The sequence below is a fragment of the Homarus americanus genome, unplaced genomic scaffold (genome assembly GCF_018991925.1).
Source record: "Homarus americanus isolate GMGI-L3 unplaced genomic scaffold, GMGI_Hamer_2.0 scaffold56009, whole genome shotgun sequence".
In the NCBI taxonomy this organism is placed as follows: domain Eukaryota; kingdom Metazoa; phylum Arthropoda; class Malacostraca; order Decapoda; family Nephropidae; genus Homarus; species Homarus americanus.
The window spans coordinates 872270-892224 of NW_024739542.1; positions in this window are offsets into that span (position 1 = coordinate 872270).

Below are 19955 nucleotides of genomic sequence, written 5' to 3' on the forward strand. Positions count from 1 at the left end.
AATAATTCGTAACAAAACATTCTAGTGTTCTTAAATCGTAGTTCGTGTAAAACCCTTCAACCTTTTACATTTCCATAATACAACCTTAGTAAATAAAAGAACTCATAATGATGAAATCATTATGAGATCGAATATATTTGTCTTCTATTCAAGCGTCAACAAAATCGGCTCTTCTTATGTTGTTTATTTATGCCATGAGAACGAAAAGAAATTGATCTAAATTATGACCTCTATCAGTGACGCAACCTTTACAAATAGCTGCAATGTATTTTCCAAGATAATATTTATGCCACTGATACGAATATTTCTCACGTATCACTTTAAAATCTATGTAGCTACCTGTACCTGTACCTACATCTGTAATTGTACCAACACCTGAAATTGTACCTGCGCCTGTAGTTGTACCTATACCTGTACCTTGGTTGTAAATAGATCCTTGATAATTAATTTTTGTTATTAGGCAACTAGATAGGTATTTAAAAGTGTGTGTGTGTGTGTCATGAGCTGGATGAAGTTACTCATGACGTAATATAGGGAACCCTCGAGATTGTTTGATATCTCTGCTGTTAGTCAAGGTTGTGGCTTCCAACAGGCTGGTCGGCAGAGGGTGACAGGAGGTCGCGGTGTGATCTTCACTGAAGGTGAGAGAGTATCGTGCATTTTAAGGTTATCCAAACCCTCCCGCAGAGTATTTGAAACTGCGTGGATTATACCAGACCGGGAAGCCTGTTGGTGGAAGTCTCGTGTGAGGGACAGGCAGGGAGTAAAGGTAGAGTGCACTTGTAGGTCTCTAGTTGTGTGTGAGGCCGGTTAAGAAGGGGGCGGAGTACTGACACTCTCCAGTGCAGGACCACAGTCGTCATTAACGGTAGGGTTCACCCCCGTTAGATCGTTGATTTAATGTTATTAGGTATTGTCTGTGGTTGTAATATGTTATAGGGATAGGGAAGACTAAATTAGGATTTATTCTTTATAGGAAAATTTTCATTACATCTGTATTTGCTGGTTAGAGTATTTTTACCAATGTATGTTATATTTGGTCCATGTAATCTGTATTTTGTGGGTATTGTATGTTACTAGCATATGTTAGGTTAAGTTGTATTATCTTTTGTATAATGGTTGTACTGCCAGGTGGCTAATTGTTTCTTTATGTTGACTAGGAGGAGGGAGCCATACGATAACTGCAATCGTGGGCTGACAGCGTACAGCGAATGAGGGTGCGCCAAGTCCGTAGACTTGCATCGTTTTCCAGCATAAATAAAATGGTAAATTAATGGCTTCCTAAAGAAACCATCGATATGGGACCAGGTTTGTTCCACTCTACGAATTTTTTGCGATTTTTCCACAAAGTTTGAAGAAAAACGATTGTGCCGTTTCGGCTGCCCAGAACAGACACACACTCACACAAACAGACAGACAGACAGACAGACAGATACACGCCTAGTCCTATAGTATATTAGAATACATCTAAGCTTACCAGGGAGTCTGTTTCGACTTATCACTTATTAAAACAATTTATTCTCCAGTACTGGTTGTAATAAATAGGTTTTGGGAAGTATTAGCAGTGTCATCATGGGAAGTCATTCAATATTAATAACCCATAATGTGGGACTATTTAGGGTTATACTGTAATACACTTTAAAGATATATTTAAGGGATTGAACGATGTATGGAAATTATAAAAAAACAAGCTTTCTGACCATGCAACTTAATGTACAATTAATTTGACATTTCATTAGCAGTAAAATAGATAATCGTGAATTACGCCGCTAATTATTCGTTAATTACAGTTAAGGGGGTAAATAATTATTATTTCTAAATCATGGGCTCTAATTTTGTGTACCAATAATTTATGTTATGTTGGATGGATAATTAGTGGTAAAAGCTGTGCTTGTGTTACTCTGGCCACCAACGGTATCATTAAACTGAACAACAAAATAAGCAGGTTCCTACATAAAAAGTACAATGAGGATACAGCACACTGTATGTTATGCCATCAGTACACAAGGAGGTAGTGTGACCGACACTGCACTCGACCTCCTTCTCCATAACTGTAAAGTTAGTCATCCTTTCATCTATCCTAATGAAGGTGTTACTGTTTTCACCAAAAAGTTTTCAAACAGGATCTAATATTCCCAAATGAGAGAGAAATAAAAATGGAAGCTCAAAGAACAGTGATGAGTTAAAATGAGGACGAGGGCGACGCTCAGTGAGTTAATGATAAATCAATTTTATCGAAATATCGTGGAAATAAGTGACAGCAATTTCAGATTTTACGCCTCATGAAATAAAAAAAATAGTGTTGTGATATTCCCAGGTCTTAAGGTACAAGAAATGGGAATAATGCTGAAGACTGTACTGTATATACAGTACACTGTAAAAAATATGAAAAGGGTTTTTTGAGTTTCCCTAATGGCAAACCATTTAAAGGGTATAAGTTTACCAATAAACCCTTGCAGATATAAAGGGCATATTACCATTATTTAAACCCTTACTTTATAAGGGATATATCATCATTCTCTAAACCCTGTCTAGAGACTTCTATCTCATAATTTTTAATTGTTGACGGAATAATGTATTTGCTGACCTAGTTACGCGCTTAATGACATTATGCTGAAACGCCGTAATAACAATATAATAACAAATAACTTTTACTCTACAGAGGATGTTTAAATATTATATAAACATCTTCCAAACTCTTAGCATGCCAAAGGATATGCAATTTTTTTTCAAGGCAGCACAGGGTAAATCAGTACAATTAAAAACCTTAGTTTCCAAAAGGGTATATTAAGGTGAAGAGAAGCCCCATGCAAATAACTTGGCACTGGTCTTCCTCACATTAGCGTTTGCACGTCGCTTATCCCTCTCCACCGTCCGATGACACAAACCTTGGCTAAGACAGTCCTCACACGTCTTTCAGTTATACCGTGGGTGATTTAAATATGCAGTACTGTACCACAAACACTATAGGTGGTGCTACACAACTCAGTATAACATAGTGTGAGACTTGTGAGATCCCTGACTGTTGGTGCACACTCACGACATGAGAATAGATCTTTCCTCTTTCTAGCACATCCATGCCCTTCATCAATCGCCAACACTCACTCTCAGACGAACTCATCATCACTTAAAATATTCCCCTTATTGCGCAAAAACAGCTCCAAAAACAATTAGCCTCCTGCCTCCTCGCGGTGGGCTCTGCACCGGTCATGGTGGTGTTGATTGGCTGGGAAAAATAAATGAGAACGTAACCCGGCGCTAATTTGCTCGCTCGGAATATTCGAAATCGAGGGTGTGTTAAATATCTTCCCTTATCCCATATTTATTTATTTCCCTTCTTAGTGCATGTTTGGTGTCTAGTGGCACCGAACCCAACGCAGTTCATCCTTTTCTTTATGTCTAGGAACGTACCAAGGCGCGGAGAGACTTATCCAGTGGCGCCACACCAGACACACTTCTTCCTCGACGGTATGTTCTGGATCACATCTCTGGTTAAGGAGTTGCATATCAGGCGGTATACCACTCGTGGTTCAGCTCACATCTAAACCTCCTCCTCTTATGTTTATATGATACCCTGCATCTACATTACAATTTGTTTCTTTACTCGAACTGGAAAACTATAAAATAATTTTACTTTATAATCGACAGTAATGTTAATAGCGAACATTTCGTTAATGTATCGTCACTAACAGGGTACCATACACATACCCCTTACAGGTGAATTGGCTTTACTAGGTAGTAATTATCTCCGAGTAACTTGTCATTCAAACATGCTCTAGGTTCAGAGCTCAAAGGTTTGTTCATGGAAGATCAAATACATGTATGTAAGATAGCAGATTATTCAGGATTATTCATATGCTCGGTGTGTACATCTATGTGAGTAAAGGTACGTACCATGCACAGTTTGTGTGTGTACCATATTATATAAACACAAAAATGAAAGACCTATAAAAGAATACAAGTTTTTAAACATCAACAGAAAGCACAATAACCAGACTGCCATCTACGTCATGCATCTCCAGTTTTCATTACTCGCCACAGTGAAAACACTAAGGCCAATAACATGTCCTCAACACCAATTTTATGTCCCCAAGACGACAGACCAGCCACACTCTAGTTCCCATGCTCCCCCCACACTACAAGACGAGGGTCCAAATCATGTTCGTCATGCTCCAGCTCTCATGCTCTTTCCATGCTCTGAGACGAGGGAATGTATTACGCTCCAGCTATCATGGTCATCCCTTGGTGGCAACATTTGTGCATCGCAGTGCAATGTTGACTTACACTAAAAATGACATTACTTGGTTGAATTTTTTTCCTTCTGGATTAATGTACAGTTGCAGTACGTGCATCCATGATCTCTCTCTCTCTCTCTCTCTCTCTCTCTCTCTCTCTCTCTCTCTCCCATGGAGTTAGGTATTTCCAAGACAGTTAGCGGGTCATCTGGCGCGAGACAACAACTGAGAGCACACCATTAGGATAGTCTGATGAGGGGCAGCAACTGGGTTAAGAGCTTTGGCTCACGTCAATGCCGCCAACAAATAGTTTCATGGTACTCCATCAACCAAGCAGGTCAGGTGTTTTGTTTACCTGTGATAAAGTGATTATGCTGTCTAGGTACAAGGATGAGAAGAACTATATTATTAATAGTTTGCTTCAAGTTCCGAGTGATTTTGTAAGGAAGAGCACAAACGTCCGCGACTACAAGCGTTCGAATTCTAGCTCTTTGAAGTCTGTTTTAGTGATATGAAAATGGATATAATGGATATATACTGGGTGTGAGGGGATGAAGTGGAAGCGACTCGGGGAGATATGAAGGTGAGTGTACGGATGAGGGTGGTGGACCTCGACATTTGTTAGGCATAATGTAGGATTGTGTTAAAATCAGGGAAAAATACATTTACTAAAAGGTGATTGTTTAATGCATTAATGTGACCATCAGTCCATGACGTAATATTTTCTTATCTGGCTGTTTCACGAAGGTCAAACAAGGTTACTGAACTCTCAAGGGTTACTACAAGTTAAAGCATATTGATGTTACTACCTTCCTCTACTCGTTCTTTGATATAAGACCTAATAATCTTGACTTTGTGATCGGAGGACTTAAGAGCGGTACTCCCTGATATAACTTACAAACAGGAATGAATGGAGGAAGTTTTCTCTCAAAATTACTACATTACCACAGTGTTCCTCCTCCTCGACCTCTAACACCATAATAAATATTGGTCTTCAATTGTCGGTTCACAGGACTTACATGTTTTTATGGTCAATATATTGTGGTGTTGATCCTCTGATCCTGACTTAACGGAGCTCAAGAGGGACCCGGAGGATAACTGTGATGAGTTGTTGTTCATAGTTACTGTACAGCTGAGTGTTAGGATGTATCTATAAGTTCACCCTGTCTGCCTCCCCTGCCACTCTTACCTCAAATACCCCATCTTAACTAATGCACTAGTGTATGATACAGTACTCTGAGTAAGCTGACTTGAGTTTACACATCTGAGACTTCCGCTTTGCCATTGTTGAACATTTATTTAAAGATACGAATATAGGTGAGTTTGCTGTGACAACATTCTCCTATATGTGTCGAAGGTAAGTGGGGAATATTCAGAAATTACAAATGATAACTTGAATAATGGTCAGGAAAGACATTATGATATATCTACGTGCGTGAACATATGGTTATCCTGATTATAATAGAATAAAAAACAAAACAAAAAATGGACTTAAAAACGAAGAAAGGGGAAAGAGAGAGGCCAAAATGTCTTGTCCCCAGAGAGACAAACACGCTTAGTGTGTTTTCCACTGGTAGTAAACTTGAGGATGGTCGTGAGAGCGTTATAAACATTGGTGACACAACTTACACTCAACAGGCAAAAGTCTCCGAGTCTTGCCAGATGGAACAATAGCTTTTCTAAAGACTAAAACAAACAGCGCGACTTGAAGTGTGGAAGAATGTATTTTTTTTTTTTACCAAAGCGTTTATCGGTGGCCACGGCTCTCACAGATATGTGATGTTTTAAAACCAATATTCAACTTCCCTTCTTATTTTCTTCTTACATTATTTGTGTATTGTTAACAGTATTTGCCATAAATAAGAAATCATTATCTGAAATAAGAAAACAATAAGTGCTTGTAATTAGATCTTATTCCTTTAACCTCAAAATCTCTCACAGTTCCTATAATACGGGAATACGTACTACACGATATTTACAAAGGCGAAAATTACGTATTAATAGTAAAATATAGATTGAGGGGAGGAGGGCCGGAAGGAATGTTATTATAACTGGTAGGAATTACAACAAAAATTACATAAAGGAAGAGAGGAGAACGAGATAAACTACTTTCTAAATATCATGAGAGAAAAGTCAGAAAAAAATAATGATATGAACAGCGAAAATGTTACAGGAAAACTGAAGTGAGGAAGGGGGCGCATGTGAAAAGAAGAGAGGTTGAAGAATAGGTAAAATACTAAGAAATAAAGGGATACAGGAAAAACAAAAAGAGGACGAGACAGAAAACGTTGAAGGTAAGGTAATCATTATGGAGACTTTTATGAGCCTTGGGACTACAATATGACAGTACAATCACAGTAATAACATCATGTTCCTGTTGGCATTATTACACAGTATTTCCCAGAAGTAACCATATGTCTGTAAGCATTATTAATCCCTGTATTATCAGATTTGCTTTAATCCTCTTTATTTGGTAAAAATACCTAAAATGTTAACAAAAAAAGACCATTAGAAATTTTACCCGATATATATCTTTGATAATTTAACATAAAATACATAAAAAAAGGAAAGTTATATGATCATTCACTATTTAATCAAAATTGTTTTAGGTACATGAAAACCTCAACCTAATTTTGACATTGCCTAAGCTATATAGGTATATTAAAGGGACTCATGCTTCTAATTATAGGTTAATTTACGATTAATGACACATAAAATTAATATCACTGATTCACTTTCTAATTACCAGCCCCAATAGTAGGTGCTATTTTGGGAAGGTTATTATTATACTCGTATAATTTGTGTATTTATAGCAGTAGCAATCGTAGTAGTAGGGAGGGGTGGGGGTTGAGGGTGTATTAGGAGGGTATGAGGGAGGGGTGAGGGGGTATGAGGGGGAGGTGGGGGGGGGTATGAGGGAGGGGTGGGGGTTGAGGGTGTGGGAGGTATGAGGGAGGGGTGAGGGGATGAAGTGTTGGGGTGTAGGGAGGGGTGAGGAGGGGGGTATGAGGGAGGAGAACGTTTTGCCTTACTAGCATAGCCTTACCTAATATCATAAATCCGTGTACCATAAATTTATCCAAGTGCTTGAAATTGTCGTGTGATTGCCAGGAATAATTGAATATAAAAGTTGATGATGCTTCTCCTATAGCGGACATTTTGGTATCTTATCTGATATACGTTGTGGAAAATAAACCAGGCGGTACGATTTGCACATAATATACCATGTGTGTGTGTGTGAATCCTTACATTTTGTGATAATAAGGACAGGGTTAGCTAATAGGATCTAATAGCCTGAGATAATGTTTGAATCTTTGATGGGATAAGCGAATAAGTGTGTTTGTTTTATACCTTCATAGGAGATATTATTCCCCCCTGCCGTGTTCACTGTCAGTAACTCTCTCCTCTGCTCTGTTATTTTATGTCTGGTTATTTATACTTTTTCCTTTGTCTGTCTGTCTGTCTGTCCGTCCATTCGTCCTTCCGTCTATCTATCTATCCATCTATCTATCTATCTATCTATCTATCTATCTATCAATCTATCTATCTGTCTGTCTGTCTGTCTGTCTGTCTGTCTGTCTGTCTATCTGTCTGTCTGTCTGTCTATCTATCTATCTATCTATCTATCTATCTATCTATCTATGTTATCATCCAGCCTCTAATTGATTAAGCACTCGTACACGGCAATATTCTCCTCAACGATAATGGCCTTGGTGTAATTTCCCAGAGTAGAAGCCAGAGCAACTAATGAACACCTTTAAGGTAAATTTAACTCATTACGGGTAAATACTTGAGCGTGTGTGGAGTATCATTAAAGGGCTTTTTTTTTCTTTCTTATTCTATAGTATAAACAACAGTAATAGCCCTTATGTACTGTCCTCTGGTAGTTAACCTTTTGTAATCTAAGCACACGTACACACACACAGCGAGTGAGAAGAGAGAGAGAGAGAGAGAGAGAGAGAGAGAGAGAGAGAGAGAGAGAGACATACAACCTACCTTTAATGCATAAACTAGTAGTCCAATGTTATTTTCATAGCTATGGACAAGAATACAAAATAAAATTCAAAACATTAACGTAAGCTGAAGGTGCAACATAATTCAATGAGACAAACAAGCAAACAAAATAATTTAGATGTCTACACCTCGTCTTGTTATATGACTTAGGGATGGAGGAGACTCAGACAAACGGACATACTCTCTCCATTCACTGGGTGTATGTACAGGTATATGATATTTCTTTATAGGATAAATTATTAATGTGATATTTTCTCTGCATAAATATTGAATAGGGATTATCACATATGACCATTATCAGAATAAGAGGTACGTTAATCAAGGTAAAATGAAAAGAATTAAAAAATAACACAACACTGACCTCACTCTGTGGTCTATTAACCCGCCTGACTTTTTTCCAGAATTTATAGTTCGGTAAAATTCTAACATATGTGGTACGTTCATCGATTTCTTTCACGCTCAATAAACAAACAAACAAACATGAGCTCCACACACACACACACACGCGGTAGAACACAGTTAACCAGTACATATATGTAAAACAACTGTTTGTCTAATATACACATAATGTAAAATACCTTTATAATTTGTATACAGTATGATTCAGCAAAGAGTACATTAAATTGGAGGATGGAATCCCTTGATAATTCTAAACCACAGTGTCTCTGTGGTAAAATGTGAGATTCTCCATAGTTTCCAGGTTACAATACATTTACGATGTTGTATTAATGAGAGTGAATTTGATGTGAAACCCCCGCAGGATTTTTTTTATAATTTATTTACAGATGTCTTATGTACAGCAGTACATTTCCTTTAGGTTGTAAGAAAGTGGGAGTCACACTGTAGAGATCTGTGAGTAAATAATTACAAAAACTTACAGGGGGGGGGGGTTCACTTCAAATTCACTCTCATTAATACCACATCTTAAATATGTATAACATAAATATATCAATTTGCAAAGAGACATTGTGATTTCTGATAATCAGTCGATCCCAATAGTGTACGAACTTGGCTGAGTCAAAAGGATACTAAAAACATTCCTTTTCTGATTTTATTTGCAGCCCAGTGATATTTGCACTCATTATAAAGTTTAATATAGAAGTACTTTTCAGTTCTCCAGTCTCCATATATTGATGTCCAATTACAACATCTCCACTCTTTCCAGTACATGATGACGCCCTCCCACTCCCGCCATCTATGCCACCTTCAGGAGTAAGGGTGAGGCGCCGCGGGAGATAGAGGTCCTAATATAAACATGCAGAAGCACGCCTTCCTTGTCGTAAATTGGGAAAACTGCAAATTTATGCCAGAATCGCATAAAAAGCTGTTGATCATATCTCAGTAGGCGGGGTGAATGATCCAAGAAGCGGGAACTTATGGTCAACGTTTGTTTACATCCTGCTATTCTTATGATAAAGTGGACATTGCTTACTCTAACAATGGTATCCGTGTTTGGCAAGGTTTCCCACAGCAGGTGCCATCATTTGTCCGGCGTGTAGTCGTCGCCAGTCTCTTGACGCACTGAAGATACTGAGAGTCGTCTGGGGAAACTAATCATAACATTCCCTCCCCTTTCCTCACTCTTTCTTTTTCTGCATTCCTTGCTCCAACTTTTTTCACCATAGTTCCTATTTTAATTTAGAATCTTTCTCTCATTCTTTGTCTTTCTGTTTTCTCTTTTCTCACTTCAGCCATCACTTACATCATCCTCGCTCCTCACAAATCGGCACAGTGTAACAAAAGGTCTACCTTAGTGCAACAAATTATATTTAGACATTGAACGTAACTGTTGCACCCTTAAGATGATTCAACGATCCGATAGTAAAATTAACCTTTTAATTCATATATATTCTTAAACAGTTGTGTTGTAAATTTAAGAATGGTACCTATACTGTTAGATAGATGGCGCAGGGGAAGTTACTGGTAGATAGCACTAGGGAGTTTCCTGTTTTGGTATTATCCAGCCTGTAAAGTTTATATTCAGTAACCCGGCCGTGAGTCAAGACCGAGCAGCCTTTGTACCTACACCTCACTCCGTGTAAGCAGCGACCAAGCCTTGTGTAGTCTTCACCATCGAACACGACTTAACGTTACAATTGGTATGTTATATTGTTGGAGTTTTTCTCAGATAATGGTAAAATATTATACAAGGCAGCGTATTAAGGTGAATATATCTATTTTATCCTGGACTAGAATGTCTTGGAATCTAATGATTAACTCGCGAGATAAGGTCATCCTTTAGAAAGAAATTTAAAATAGAAAAGGAAAAGGATATATTAATCTTCACCACGAATTTGCCGGAAAACATAACTGACGTTGATTAAACATAAGAAAGCAGACAAAAGATTGATGCAACCATTACCCATATACAAGCACTGCATGAAGGATCAACCAGGGAAGTGTAAGGCATCGCTAAATTTATGAGAAAAAAATAGTGCCGAATGACGCTATAAAAACTAATTATAATCACCGACGCACTCAACAACTTGATAATGGCTGTCTGTCTATTTTTAAGAGTTGACTGTTATCTAAGTCGGTGCTTCAGTGAGGTTCTTCCGTCATGGCAAATTTAACATAAAAAAGGCATAGACTTAAATAAATCAACTCATAAGGCAAATAATTGGAAGTAATTTACGTTAACAAGCTTTATTAAGTCTGGTTCAAGGTACCACGAGTAGTAACGCTAAGATAATATTTACTCAGCGTCTCCCTACGAGTATGCAGCCGTGTTCCCTTGTTCTGTTAACTCCAGGACAACACGAATTCGGGGAATATGACCTAATTTACATATTGCATTTTAATTTTTACTTTAACACGATGAACCTTGCGCTCTTGGGTCTTGTGCTGTGTAATATTCTCACTAACCGGTATTAAAATTTTTATTTGTGTAAATTAACACCTTTTATTATGACAGGAAGGTGTTTGTTCTTGTTCCTTATTAAAATGTTGTGATGAATATCAGTTGTAGTGAATGTAGTGTGTGTCTCTCCACGAGGCATGATTGCATGGTAAAGTCTTGCGTCATTTTAAGTCTTACCATCAACACAAAGAAATAAAAGTCTCAATTCTTTCAAAATTCTATTTTTTTAGGAACTCGATTTGGAGAGTGATACATAGTGTACCTCGGGAGGAGTGAGAAGCAAGATGATCCTCCCTGCATGGTCCTACCTCTGTCTCCCAGTCTCCTCACCCGCACCACTCGATATTGGGGTGCTTGAACTCCAAACTGATAGCAAGTATTTCTCGAAACACAAATTATCAAAATTGTAAGAGAGTCATTTACGGTGCCTATATCACAATGGTGTTCTAGAACCTTGTCCTTTTGTGACTATCCTGGTGACCAGCTGGAGTTCCCCGAAAGACTCTGCTGTTAAGTGCCAAACATATATTGACCATATAAAGGAAAGAGTGAATACCAAGTGCAGAACTAATCTATAATACTTGTAGAACGAGAGTTTGGAGTCGAAGGAGTAAATTAGATTCAAAATTAAAACTAAAAAAAATAAGAAGTGTTGATAAACCAATATATAAAAAAGCAAGATAGCCACAATATCACACGCTGTAAGGTTACCAAAGACGCCAGACCTGAAATGCTCTCACTCTACGGCACTAATAACCTTAAAACACAGAACAATGTAATTTTCAAACGCATCTCAGTCCAATAGCAACACCGACTTGAACTTAATATATCGGCGGTAAGTAAAGTGACCGCATAGGCTCAGCGTGCCAACCCGATTAAAAACAAGACCATTGTTAACTAGAGCAAGGAAGCCAGGCTGTGTCTCTGGTGAAATACGAGGAGGACCAGCAAGCCTTCCAAGGACACCGCGAGTGGATGACTTAAGTCCATACCTTACCCACAGTCAGTTGATGTAGAAAAGTGGTTACGCCGGGGACCAAAGCGACTAATTATACGGTCAAACAACCACCAAGGTATAGTAACAAGTGCTGTAAACTGTGAGGGGATACCATTTAACCTCTCGAGTCATCACAACGTTTCTCATCACACTAATTTTTCTCAACGTGCCTCGCTTGGAGACTATCAACAACACAGACTTTCCGTGTTTTGTGTTTATGATGTCAATCTATCGCCCAAAAAATCTAATCTACACAACTTATACGCAGATGACTGTCATTCTCATGGTCACTAACCTGCCACAAATATTATCCTCTGACCTTGTTAGCAATGAGCTGTCTAGTAAAACTTTAATATCTGTCAGCGCCCACACACATTTTTTTTTTCTTATCATTGTCGCCAAATGATATTCCCTAACATTATCTGCTCGAGCATATAACCATTGACCATTAACAAGTAATGTACCTGAACTTTATGTGAACTAACTACAATATATTCATAATTCACCCCGACGTACAAGCTGGTGGCGTCAGTGGCTTATTTAAAAAAAAGATCTTTAGTGCATAATATTATTTCACTGATGGAGTAATTAACACCAACCACCACCATTTACATCACCGAATATGCTCACCCACGCACATACTCACCACCTCCCGTCGTCAACCACACTCAGAGGACTCTATGTAACAAATACTTCAGATACTACCCGCATATTTACCTTCATTTAATTCGGAAAAACATCTTGATCTGCCATAACCTTGATATAATGAGATAATATTCTTCTTACTCACTTCCGTATGAAACAACTCCCACATTTCCATATCATATGAAATTACTATACAAATCAAGAGAGAAAAATATGTTAAGTGTACCTTTGTCTTTTATTGAGGATCTCGTCTGCAAGGAAAATATCATGAGTCTTAATTGGAATCAGATCAAAGAACCTCACCTTTAGTCGTCGGATTACTAATTGAGTTTTCCTCATATTAAAGTTAAAACATTTAAAAGTAGTCTCGTTTCAGCACTTGGAGAGAGTAGGAGGGGCTAAGTGCACGCGGTACAGGGAGGTTTCAGAGTCAGAGAGAAGCAGGACCCTCAAAGCCCGAGCAGTTTATGAGATATACGATAGCTGTTGGGGATTCATACAACAACCTGGTAAAAATTCTGAGAGAAAACTAAGCTCATACAGTAAGTAAGGCTGTATGATAATCTCCTTCCCCTCCTACTCCCCCCCCTCGGTCGTGTAAAGTGGTAAAACTCTTCAGACACACCAACTATATCTCGCGTACTAATCAAACCAAATAAACAGACACTATTTTGCCCTAGATTTTAATCCATTAACCTTGTTCGTACAGCTGTTTGTCCACACCCAGATAAGCCATCAAAAAAGGTAGAGAAAACTCACACGAAATAACTTGGTACAGTAAACATGCTCGTCCTCCCCAGTAGAATATTAGATGATTCAACTCTTAACTTTTTTTTTTCCTGAAACCTTATTTTTATCATACGCAACGAATAAACTGTAAATAAAACTTGCCTTAAAAAAATAGTCACTTGTATACTACCAACCTCCTCGCCCTAACCTTTACTGAGGTAACATTTTCGCTTGATTTCCTTAGGTTCTTGAGAAAGTTTTAGCTGAAGATGGCACACTAATTTAGCAATAAAAGAAGAGAGAGAGAGAGAGAGAGAGAGAGAGAGAGAGAGAGAGAGAGAGAGAACGAAAATTCCTCCATGTTGAAATAAGGAAGAGCTCGTCACCAACTCCACCCCAGAGTGCCTCATCATCTAAGTCAACATTGCTGACACTGATGGAAAAGAAAGCATCAAGGAGACTAGACAATCTTTACAGTGGAAACATTTTAAACTTTCTTGATAAAATCTAGTTCCTTCAAAATGGATAAGCAGCATCAGCTTCATAAATGATATGTCATAGGTTGTCTCCCGTATAAAATTCCGCATCACACGTCTGTACAATAGTTCCCCACATAAAAGGTTTTATTGATAAAGACGTAATAATAAATGTCCAAAAGAGGAGATGGAAGTCAACCAGAGGCTTATGACGTCAATTCTTAGCGATACACCATTCCATCCGTCGCCGCTAGTGCACAGTGGGATGACAAGTGCTTAAACGTATTTCAATCATTTATTTAAAAGATACGCATTGAATAATAATAATAATAATAATAATAATAATAATCATAATAATAATAATACATGGTCAAAAAGTTTTCAGTGGAGATGGCCCAACAAGAAATATCTGCAACATATATTCAGGGGAAGTCCTGAACATTGTACACTGTTTTTACTTTTATATGTAGAGCGATCATCGTATCCAATGATCATATGAATGGACGGGAATTTATCAAACAGAATTTCTGAGCGTCATTTTTTTTCCCGGGAATGAATAATCATGTTCCACGTAGCCATCATTATGATCGAAAATACTTCTGGATCGGTAATACTTTTGGTTAGCTGGTGTGCGTTTATATATATATATATATATATATATATATATATATATATATATATATATATATATATAATAATCGTTACATATCCTGACTTATTCATACACTCGCTGCGGTTTTCTGCCTCACCACTCTACGTACGCTATTTGTTTTTCTGGAATTTTTGCCCAATGTATTTGTGGTAAAATCTGGTTCATGCAGCGCCGCTCAAATGGACACAATCTCCCCCTCCTGTATCCTGTACTGCCTTCATCTTTTTGGGATACCATATATATATATATATATATATATATATATATATATATATATATATATATATATATATATATATATATATATATATATATATATATATATATATATATATATATATATATATATATATATATATATCGAAATAATTACTTTGCTTCCAATTTTACATCATATATAAAACTTCGTGTTTTCTTCTTTCCTTGTGATTTATCATATACCTAGATCACGCGCACCTACAGTGATTTACTTTGCATATATATATATATATATATATATATATATATATATATATATATATATATATATATATATATATATATATATATATATATATATATATATGTGTGTGTGTCAGAAATAATTTACTTTCTTCCAATTTTTCATCATATATAAAACTCTGCATGAAGATTCTGCGCCTAGAGTGTCTGTCGAATGCGCTGTAATTAGTTTTTTTGGTATCCTCTTCATAGTCAAATATAAAAAAAACGACAGTGGAGTGGATGAATTTCAAGAAAATGGTGAAAGAGGAAGACGAGTACAGCATGTGTTAAGATTTTTACGCTTGTGTAGGTGTTGACAAGAGTGTATGTGTGAGGTGACTATATCTGGATTGCTTGTAAGGACGCATATCTTCGTACACAGATTGATAATAACGGTGAAATATTCCATGGTTGCACTCCACACACACACACTACATCCTTGACCACCGTAGGGTCAAGACCTATTCAGGCGCTGCTCCTGCTAGGAAGCTGCCCCCCTTGGCCAATGTCGGCCCATTCCCCAAGTCCCTCTCCCCGACCCATCCTCACCACCGGGATATCTACATAATCAAAAGTGACAATTTCGTTTCGGAAGGAATTGGGATCAGTGTTGAACAGTGATGAACAGTGTTTAAGCCAGTGAATTCAGCACTAGACAGTACCAGTGAAAGCCGCGACCCACCAGTGAGATAATCACCCCTGGGAACAAACCACCATCTTCTGACAAGGAGGTGCTAATCCGTCCACCCTGGGAACAACAGAGGGCCGGCAGGCTATGCACCTGACTACGGGATAACACAACATCACAGAGCAGTGAGGTACTATGACACCACCCCACACCACTCGGTGTCCCCATGACTACGTGAGGTCCTTCATATCAACACCCGAGGACGTATCAACACCCGAGGACGAGTCACTGTATCACGTGAACACCACACCACCCGGTGTCTCTATGACCACGTGAGGTCCTTCATATCAACACCCGAGGACGAGTTACTGCACCACGTGGACACCACAGAACCCAATGTCTCCATGACCACGTGAGGTCATTCATATCAACACCCGAGGACGAGTTACTACACCACGTGAACACCACACCACCTGGTGTCTCCATGACCAGTCCAGGCCCGGGCCATCAATGCAAACTATATTAATTTGTATGTTCAATTCATGTTCCTTCTTCTTTCAGTAATGAAACCTTTTGTTAAACGACCTACCCACCCCATGTCTTTGTATGTAATAAGTCATTTTTGTCCACTGTATATTTTCAGCCTTTGGGTTGCCGACTTTTTCAATAAACCGTTAATTATTATTATTATTATTATTTATTCATACACACTACATCCTTGACCACAGGAGGGTCAAGACGTATTCAGGCACTGCTCCTGCTGAGCAGCTGCTTCCCTTGGCAAATGTTCGGCCCATTCCCCAAGTCCCTCTCCCCGACCCATCCTCACCACTAGGATTTCAACATAATCAGAAGTGACAAATTCGTTTTGGAAAGAAGTGGAATCAGTGTTGAACAGTGATGAGCAGTGTTTAAGCCAGTGAATTCAGCACTAGACAGTACCATTGAGAGCCGTGACACACCAGTGAGATAAGCACCCCTGGGAACCGACCAACATCTTCTGACCAGGCAGTGTTAATCAGTCCACCATGGAAACAACAGTGGGCCGGCTTTATATCTGACTACGAGATAACACAACACCACCTAGAAGAGTGAGGTACTGTGACACCACCCCACACCACACGGTGTCTCCATGACCACGTGAGGTCCTTCATATCAACACCTGAGGACGAGTTACTGCACCACGTGACCAACACAGAACCCGATGTCTCCATGACCACGTGAGGTCCTTCATATCAACACCCGAGGACGAATTACTGCACCACGTGAACAACACACCACCCGGTGTCTCCATGACCACGTGAGCTCCTTCATGTCAACATCTACGGACGAGTTACTGAACCACGTGGCCTACGTGACCTCACACAGTATAGCAAGAGACCATCCCGGGCCATCAGCTGCAAACTATAATATTTTGTATGTTCAATTCATGATCATTCTTATTTTGGTGATGAAAGCTTTTGTTAAACGACCCACCTACGCCATGTCTTTGCATGTAATACGTCATTTTATCTAAAGTATATTTTCAACCTTCGGACTGCAGAACTTTTTCAATAAAAAGGTAATTATTTTTAATATTATTATTATTATTACACACACACACACACATGTATGTATATATATATATATATATATATATATATATATATATATATATATATATATATATATATATATATATATATATATATATATATATATATATATTTCATGTAGATCCACAATGAAAACGTGGATAAGATAGATCTTGACAAAATCACACAGGGAAAAGGGTGCTCCATTGTTTCCCTTTTCCCTGTGTGATTTTATAAAAAAAATCTTATCCACGTTTCCATTGTGGATCTATATAATATATATATATATATATATATATATATATATATATATATATATATATATATATATATATATATATATATATATATATATATATATATATATATAGTCACCAGTATGTGTTTATATATATGGTATGATGTAAATAAAAGTAAGATACGATGTGGAACAGAAAATATCGTCATAATCCACATTTTATGGTGATATTCCCTGGACCTTCCCCGCAGTGTAGTTCATTAAGCCTCGTCCGCCACAAACTCTGAAGAATATCTTGTCTTTATGTTTAAAAGTGACAGAGAAAAAGTTTTCTTAACAACAATTTCTCTCCTTGCTCATTTTAACTATGATAAGATTAAGATTATGACATTTTACGGATTCGCTCATCAGTAACCATTGTCTATTACTAAATTTCATGTATATTTGAGCCGATGAAAGAGTATTGGAACAAGTTGTTATCTATCAATGATTATTTTGCTTCAGTTGTTCTCTATAAACGCCCAACTGGAGCTTCAGGCACTTTAGTTATTCTCTAACGTTAATAACACTAACTTATTCCTTTGTGTGGTTGCCGACTTCATTTAATTTGTCAAGGCACACAGTACATTGTGACCAAACTTTTAAACATATATACTTTCATGGGCAGCATCCTCACGTAAAGAACTGGAAAAATAAAATAGTTATACTAATCTTTGCAAAAAGAGACAAAGTCGGAGAGAGACGATAAAAAAAATGCACTTTTTTGTGTAGGGGCGTAAGTGTTGTGTAGCCAACTGCAGCACAAAGCTGGTGAATACTTTTATTTTCAACACTGTCATGTACAGCAGGTCCTACCTGACAAACTTTTTGTTACCACTATTCATGCACTGGTTATATTTGTGTTCCTGTGTGCATGTGTGTATAAAGAGAGAGAGAGTTAACACTCACCTCCCTCATCTGTTTCACACTGAACGTGTGACCCGAGTGGTCCAATCCATCGTCAGCAGAAAGTTGATTGTTTACACAATCTAAAAGCCGCAATTATGACTTTATGTTTTCCCTACCAACCTTGGTCTTCTTTGAAGTTTTAAACCTCCCGGGTACTAACTGGTAAATCATTTAATTCCATACGAGTTGTTCTTGTATTCTGTGGCCGCCAGAGTTATCATTATCATTCAGCTCTTTTATTAAACACTCTAACTGGACCAATCTGCTATAAGCTCTCACATTTATATCAAGATCATTCATAGGTTTTTTTCCTCGCATTGTTAGAGGTATCGATGTAACTGGTTATCTTATTGTTCCCAGAAAGGAAATATGTTAAGAACTTTAGAGAATGTTTTGTTGTTCAGGAGAATGGTGCTTTGCAGACCAAGAAATAAAAAAAAATATATATATATTAGGCAAAACAAAATCAGCAGGTCTCATTTAGTAAGACTCCATACATGAGAATAAATAAAACTCCTACAAAAAGAGTATTTAAGATGGATTAATAGAGTTACAAGTCAAGGAAGTTATCTTACCAAATTAATTATGGTCTTAATATATAATGAATTGAAATGCTGCTCCATAACAAATAAATATTTGTATTTCCCGTACAATTTCAAACGTGCATTATGAATTAAGGATGAGTTTACGTGGGCCTGAAACTACCAGCGTCGGAATCTTGGTAACGGTGTATTAGCTGGATTCTCAGTACTGTCATGACCGTGATGACGGCTAACCTGTTAAACTAATGATTCATATTTCGCTTACACGTCCACAAAACCTTCTGAGTCTCCCAGTGGAAATGTCCCCCGTTCTCCCTGTATCTTTGATGACGTCATCGAGATGTCGTATGTTTGTTGACCGAGTTGTAAACTCTTTTGCAGCTACTGAGCCCCTGTAAACCTTTTTTTTTCACCTATGGATATCAGAGACTCTGATAATTTCATAGTGAAAGTATGGTAGGGAGGTTAACAGAGGAATTAGTTGATATTCTGAAGGGAACCTTTTGAATCTGCTCCTCGGGTGTTGTAGCAAGGCAGTGCGTGTTGGGACCTGTTGCCATCCATCCTTTTGAAATCAACTTAATTCTTGCTTTTCAGTTTCAAACGTCAGAGTGTTACAGTAGCGTAATTCAGTGAAATGGTTGAGTAGGTGGAATCCGTGACTTTAGCGTGGGTGGAAGGCGGCGGGCAGCTCAACCGTCAGTGAGCCGCCACGCTTCCCACCCACAGGTCCCTAACACAGCCTAGGCCGTGTCTGTAGCGTGGATGACGCATCCACTAGTCTTGGGAGATGTTTGAGGTCCAGTGGAGTCGGGTGTCCCCTTGAACCCCGACCGTCAGAAGCTCCACTACCACCCATGGGCCCCATAGGGGGTAGTATTCCCCTAACGCCCTGCCCCTGTGGTGAACCCGGATCATCAAGCCCCCAAACTAC